General features: G+C 45.4%; 1 long non-coding RNA gene across 3 annotated transcripts; it reads right to left on the reverse strand.

Moving 5' to 3' along the window:
* Positions 1–3,323: 3,323 nt before the first annotated feature.
* Positions 3,324–4,856, reverse strand: LOC105311439. 3 transcript variants are annotated; one of them, XR_897678.2, is made up of 2 exons: positions 4,601–4,856; positions 3,324–3,773 (listed from the first exon to the last, which is right to left on the reverse strand). It is a non-coding gene; the product is annotated as an uncharacterized LOC105311439 (long non-coding RNA). The 3 variants fall into 3 exon arrangements; XR_897677.2 differs by lacking the exon at positions 4,601–4,856 and adding an exon at positions 4,287–4,537; XR_897679.2 differs by lacking the exon at positions 4,601–4,856 and adding an exon at positions 3,929–4,280.
* Positions 4,857–6,960: the final 2,104 nt, after the last annotated feature.

Genomic DNA, 6,960 nt, shown 5'->3' on the forward strand with positions numbered 1-6,960 from the left:
CTGTCTAGGTCTATGTCCTCTGTTGGCATTATTAGTGCTCCTAGTAATTGCTGACTGTGTAGGAGTTAAGGCGCTTAACCCTCCGTCATTAGGCCTAACAGGACCTAGAACTAACGGTGGCATCCTGACAGGCTTTTCCTGTATTGTTATTAACACTCCAGGATCAGTTCCAAAAACATACAACCTTAATCCCCAGGTTTTTCCACTCACCCAAGATGGATCTTCCCAATTTTTGACAGTAAAAATGACAGGATTGCATTTCCCTGCTGTGGCACAGGAAGACTGACTAGGTCGTGTAAGAGTCAGAAAGGGGTCTGTGTTCTCCCAAGGGGCTATGTTCTCACAACCCCAATGGCCACAATAATATTGGTTTAGCTTATGGCAAGTGCTTTGGCCTTCTCTGGGACACATATATAACTGTACTTGTTGAATACCTCTTTCTTTGTCCTCCCTGGCACAACCATACCAGGGGCCAGATAAAAAATTAGCTCCTGGACCTCTAGGCAAGTCATCACTTATAAAATTAAATTTCTTTCCTAATATATCACACAAATCCACATGAAATGTAGGCTGGTACATAGTCTGGTTTACTAATATGGGGATGCCTGTTTCTGATTTAATTAGTTCCCATTTAGCCTGTTGAGGTTGATGAGGGTTCCCTTTTACATTATTGATAACAATTAACCCAATTATAATTATTCCCGCGAGAGTCTTATCTTGAGTGGATCCTCTGTGGGTGTTGCCTTCCATTTCTCTGTCTCCGGGGGAGGTTGAGCTGTCTTAAGGCGGGTATGGTGAATCCAATGTCTTTTTCCTGCAACTTTGACAGCCGTCGGTGTGGTCAGGATTACTGGAAACGGACCATCCCACCGGGGCTCTAGGCTAGCAGGCTGGATCTTCTTTATCCACACCCAATCGCCTGGATGATGTGGGTGAGGCTGTGATGTCCCCAGAGTCGGTCTAGCAGCTTTAATCAAGCCCTTGACTTGATTTTGGGTTTGTTGCAAGGCCTGTAGAGACTTAAGGAGACTTGTATTATTACTCATTGTAACCTTTTCAATTCCAATTTTAGGGAGTAAAGGGGGAGGTCTCCCAAACATTATTTCATAAGGGGAAATTCCCATAATATATGGAGTACACCGGGCCCGTAACAAAGCAAACGGAAGAAGGCTCACCCAATTCTCCCCAGTTTCCAGCTTAAATTTAGTTAAAGTTTCCTTAAGTGTTCTATTCATCCTTTCTACTTGTCCTGAACTCTGAGGTCTGTAAATACAATGTAATTTCCAATTAATCCCTAATACCTTAGCTAACATTTGACTTGTTTGGGCAATGAATGCCGGGCCATTGTCGGACCCCAATGATAAGGGCAAGCCAAATCGAGGAATTAATTTCTTAGCTACTACTTGTGCAGTTTTCTTCTTTGTGGGGAAGGCCTCAGTCCATCCAGAATAGGTGTCAATGAATACCAGAAGATATTTAAATCCAAAAGTGCCAGGAGCAACTTCTGTAAAGTCCACTTCCCAATGCTCTCCAGGAGCTTGTCCTCTTAATCGAGTGCCGATATTTTCCTTTGGGATGGGGCGAGAGTTGACCTGTGCACATATTGGGCATCGTGCACTCACGTCCCGAGCCTTTGAGGTTAGTCCAGGAATATAATAGTCTCTTTTTAGCAGTTCAATTAACTTAGTTCCTCCAGGATGGGTAGCATTATGCATCTGGCTAATTAAGGTGTTACCAAGCGCAGCAGGGAGGACCGGCCTTCCATCTGGAATCCAAAGCCACCCATGTTCAAACTTCCCGTGCAGTTGCTTCCCCAACTCTATATCTTGGGGGCTATAGTTTGGAGCCTGTACCAAGGGGGGCACAAGAAGGGGACCAATTATGACGTTAGTCCCCACTGGTTTTCTGGCAGCATCCTTTGCTATCTGATCTGCAAAGGAATTTCCTTGTGCCACCTCAGTCTCTGCATTTCGGTGTCCAGGACAATGAATTATGGCTACTCTTTTTGGTAGCCAAATGGCTTCTAACAGGGCTAAGATCTCTTCCCTATTTTTAATTTCTTTGCCTCCTGATGTTAAAAGTCCTCTTTCCTTATATAAAGCTCCATGTATGTGGGCAGTAGCAAAGGCATATCTACTGTCAGTATAGATGCTTACAGTTTTATCCTTTCCCCACCGTAAAGCTTGTGTTAGAGCTATAAGTTCAGCCCTCTGTGCCGATGTCCCATGGCTTAGGGCCTGTGCCTATATCACATCCCTGACTGTTACTACGGCTGCCCCGGCATACCTTACTCCGTCGGATACAAAACTGCTTCCATTGGTAAATAATACCGCATCCGGTTTAGGCCACGGCTCATCCTTCAAGTCTGGCCGTAGTCCAGTTACCTGCTCAAGGTGCTGAACACAGTGATGCAATGGAGCCTGCGGGTCATCATCCGGGAGCAGCGTGGCAGGGTTCAGGGCTGCAGTTTTCAAAAACTGGGTCTGTGGGGGGTTAAGCAACAGTACCTGGTACTGAGTAATCCGGGCGTTGGAAATCCATCTTTCAGGAGGGCTGCGCAGCATGGCTTCAACTGCATGTGGAGCCACAATTTTAATATTTTGGCCCAAGGTCAATTTAAAGCGTCTTTGGTCAATATAGCAGTAGCAGCTAGTGCTCTCAGGCAACTAGGCCTTCCTCCAGCCACCGGATCTAGTCTCTTTGAGAGATATGCCACTGGTTGCTTAAATAGTGGCTTTTAATTTCTGGAGCAAATCTCTTCCGAGCAAAGGAAAGGGACATTCAGGCATAACTAAAAACGAATGCGTGATGGTTCCCTTTCCCAAGTCAGTAATTTTTGCCTGTGTCCATGGGTATGCCTTCCCTTTCCCAGTGGCTCCTGAATTACAGTCTTTTCTTTGGATAATAGACCAGCAGCTTCTGTTAAAACTGAGTAAGTTGCACCAGTATCAGCTAAAAAGTTCACAGGTTTGCCCCCTACTTGCAAAGTTACCTTGGGCTCTCAGGGGCTCATTAGATAAGAGCCCTGACGCCCCTATTCATCTTCCAAAAGAATGAGGGGCCTTTTTTCTTCTCACCTCCTGGTTGCTCCTTTTCAGGGCACTCATTCTTCCAATGTCCTTTCTTTTTGCAAATAGCACATTGGTCTCTTCCTAGCCTAGTTTTCTATTTTGGCCTTCTTCGTTGCTAGGTCCCCCTCGATGGTTAGGGTTTTTTGTGTTTTTTTTTTTTCCCCAAGGAGGTCGGTTTCCTTGTCGTCCCACAAACATGACCTTTTGCACACCGTCCCTATTGTTAAAGACCTTCTAAGCTATTTCTGATAATTTGGATAAATTTTCTCCCTCAAAACCTTCCAATCTCTGTAACTTCTTTCTAATGTCAGGGGCCGACTGGCTAACAAAGGCCAAATTAATGGCTCTTCTATTGTTGGGGTCCTCCGGGTCAATAGGTGTATATAAGCGGTAAGACTCTAATAGTCTTTCCAAGAATGCTGCAGGTGACTCGTCCTTAGTCTGAATTACTTCACTTACCTTGGACAGATTTATTGGTCTACGTGCAGCAGCCCGGAGTCCCTGTAGCAGAAACTGGCGATACCTTAGGAGAGCCTCCTTACCTTGATCTGTATTTGGATCCCACTGGGGACGTTGAGTCGGAAACACAGCCTGTAACCTGGTTAAGTCTGCTGTGGGCTGCCCATTTGGGTCTGTTACTCCTCTAGCCGCCTCCCGCAAAATTCTTTCCTTTTCTTCAGTAGTGAATAAGACCTGTAAGAGCTGTTGGCAATCATCCCAAGTGGGCTGATGGGTAAAGAAAATAGACTCTAAAAGGGAGGTTAGTCCTTGTGGTTTCTCTGAAAAGGATGGCGTTTGTAATTTCCAATTATATAAATCACTAGTACTGAATGGCGAGTAGATGACAGTAGGCTCACCTCCACCTCCTGGAATCACCTTCAATGGGGCTTGAACAGATACTGGCTCTTTTCAGGGAGGTCGAATCAGGGGAAGGTGGCCTACGACCCCTAGACCGGGTTACAGGAGGTTCCGGTCCCTCCGGAGGAGGACGTCTACCCCCATTTCCATTATAGGGTGGCGGATACCAGTCATCCTCCGAGGGAGGTCCCTGCAACACCGGTGGGGGCTTCTTAAAACCCTGGGGTATGGCTGCCATTACAGTAACGGGTGCACGACTGCAATTCTGTAAGTATTTAGGGGCATCAGAAACAACATCAATCCAAACATCAATATAAGGAATTTGGTCAGGATGCCCAGGGTTTCCATAAATCACACCTCGAACCCGGAATGCAGTCTGCATGTTAAATGATCCCTCGGAGGGCCATCCTACTCTGAAGGTCGGCCAATCTAATTGACAAAAGCGCTGCAAATCAAAAGGGGTTACTGAAGCACCATAGGCCCTTGCCCTACGACGAAAATCTTTAAAGTTGTTAAGCATGCACTGTAACGGAGTTAGTTTGCCCTGTGATTGTCCCATAGTTCCACAATAAAGCACACGAAGCAAAACAAAACCAGACAGACACAGACTAACAAACCAGAACAGGACTGAGAAAACTGTCGTCACAGTCTCAGTCGACCGCCGACCTTACTTGTCGCGTCCGACGTCCGCACGGTCCCTGGGCCCCCTACCAGAAACTGCCTCAGCACTCCCAGGATCGTGCTCCGCAAAGCGAGAAACCACAGGCGGCGGGCTAGGGCGAGTGCCCTAGAGGCCTCCCCAACCGCAAATGGTCCAACGCCCCGGTGCACTGATCAATTTTCCCACAACGAGAAGATCTCGCTGGGGCCTCCAAATGTTGTGTCCAGAATAACCAGACCCAACTTGAGTGCTCTTAACCAGGAGACAGTTTATTAGCCGGCGGCTGTCCTTGCAAAGGAGCAGCCCCGAAATGCCAAGATACAAGGTTTTTAAGCCCCAAATCCCATTCCTCATTCTGTCTTAAACACAAAGGTCCGTCTTTCTCCTATTCACTACCTGTCAACCCACTGGTCAGGTGTGCAAGCGGGAAGTACAGAAGCAGAAAGCTTGTGTTAGAATGTTATGTTCCTATGGGTGATGGCCTATGTTCCCATGGACGATAGCCAGTGTTCCCATGGGCGATGGCCAAACAGTAATTTTCAGCTTATATACAATTGATTATTTTTCATGCCACGCAAGCAAGCAGGGTTACACAGGCTAAAATTGGCAGTTAGCGTATGAGCTCATTGTTACAGGTTTCATGATTAACAGAATGTGGTTAGGGGTTCCAGAAACTAGGCCGAAGTTATAGACTTCCTTTGTCCAGTTTCAGGTTTTAATTATTCTTTAACCCTTTCACATTTCAGCAGGCCATTACACTAGGAAAACTGGATAACCACATGAAGGATAAAGAATCTGGACTCTCTTTTACACCCCTCCCCAAAATTAATGCGAGGTGAATCCAAGACCCGAATGGAAGCCCCGAATCCCTAAAACTCCTAGAAGAAAACGGATTCAAATTTCGACCCCAATAACAACCAGTTGAGCACATGTAGCCTAGAGAGAATTCTTCTGCGTCTTACAGTATCGATGTGTTCCCCCGTATGTAATTACACGAACTAGGTTGTGGGCAGATATCAGGTTGTGGGGTCAGCCTCCATCCCGTGACCGTATATAGGGGCTTCCTAAATCCAAATTAACGTTTTGCGATAGGCTCTTTTCTAAGTCAATATGTGCCTCCACTTTGCATCCTGAATTTATGTGTGCCCCACAAATATTTCTCCACAATTACAGTTACAGGAGATGCACTGACTTGCACAAATATTCTCTCGTCTTAGCATGCTTCCCTCCCAGCAATAAGACTTCCTTCAGTAGTCCTAGAACCACGGTTTCTTGTGTGGACAACATTCCTCAATTTAAACCGCACTGAAAAATTTGGTCAACTGCATTTTTCCGGCTTATTTATATAGCGATGCCATATCACAAAATCACCGCAGCACACGTATAGGCATACCTCGGAGATACTGTGGACCTGCGCAAGACCATTGCAACAAAGCAAGTTGTAATCTTTCTGCTAGGAGCAGGCCTTGCCTACGATTTGTAAAAGATGCAACATCTGTGGAGTAGAACAAAGTGAAGCACAATAAAGCAGAGTATGCCTCTATAGCTTATTTGTACATTTATAGCGCCAGAATTTGGGGGAAAGGATATTTCCAGCACAGGTAGCATATACAATACACCAGGAATTATGTCCCATGCAAATTAACAATACGAGAGGGCTTGTTTTCAAAATTATTTTAGGGGATATGAAAGGAAAAGGAAAAAAATAAAAACACATCGCCTTAACATTCTGCTTTCGAAAAGTCTCTGCTGTTCTGATCTGCACCAAGGAGTTCTCCACCTAGAGAAAGCTAAGTGCTTTATCACCGCGCCCTGCACGTTTCCCCTCAACACAAGTGGGACACCAGTCTCACCTCTCAATCGTTTCTGTTCAGGATTCTTTGGCCAGTACCCAGTTGGGCCGGGTCAATATGCTGGGGTGTTTTACGATTTCTTCTGGACACCCTAATCATTCCCACTGTCTAAAACTCAAGGATGGATAAAATAGTGATACCAGGTTAAAGATTTATATTGTCCTTAAACCACTCGTGGTAAATACTATTGACGGGGCTTATTATTTCTTTTGACGGAAGCGCAATGTAACGTAGAGTGTGGCTTAAGGGGCCTTCTAGGAATTTGCAAACTTTCTTTAAGACATCGAGGCTGGGAAGAAGCCCAGGTGTCTTGAACCTAGATTCTGATAACTTAAAGCCAATGATGATTATTATGATGATTATTATATGCATCCATTTCTCAACACTGGCAAGTGTTCTGCTAAGCCCTTGTATATCTCTTATCTGAATGAAACCACCATCAAGAGCATTATGAGGTCACATCAACAGCCGCTGTCATTTTTAAGATGGATAACGAAGTCTAGCAAGAGGTACTCTA

This window comes from Pteropus vampyrus, unplaced genomic scaffold (genome assembly GCF_000151845.1).
Source record: "Pteropus vampyrus isolate Shadow unplaced genomic scaffold, Pvam_2.0 Scaffold1000003999, whole genome shotgun sequence".
Classification (NCBI taxonomy): domain Eukaryota; kingdom Metazoa; phylum Chordata; class Mammalia; order Chiroptera; family Pteropodidae; genus Pteropus; species Pteropus vampyrus.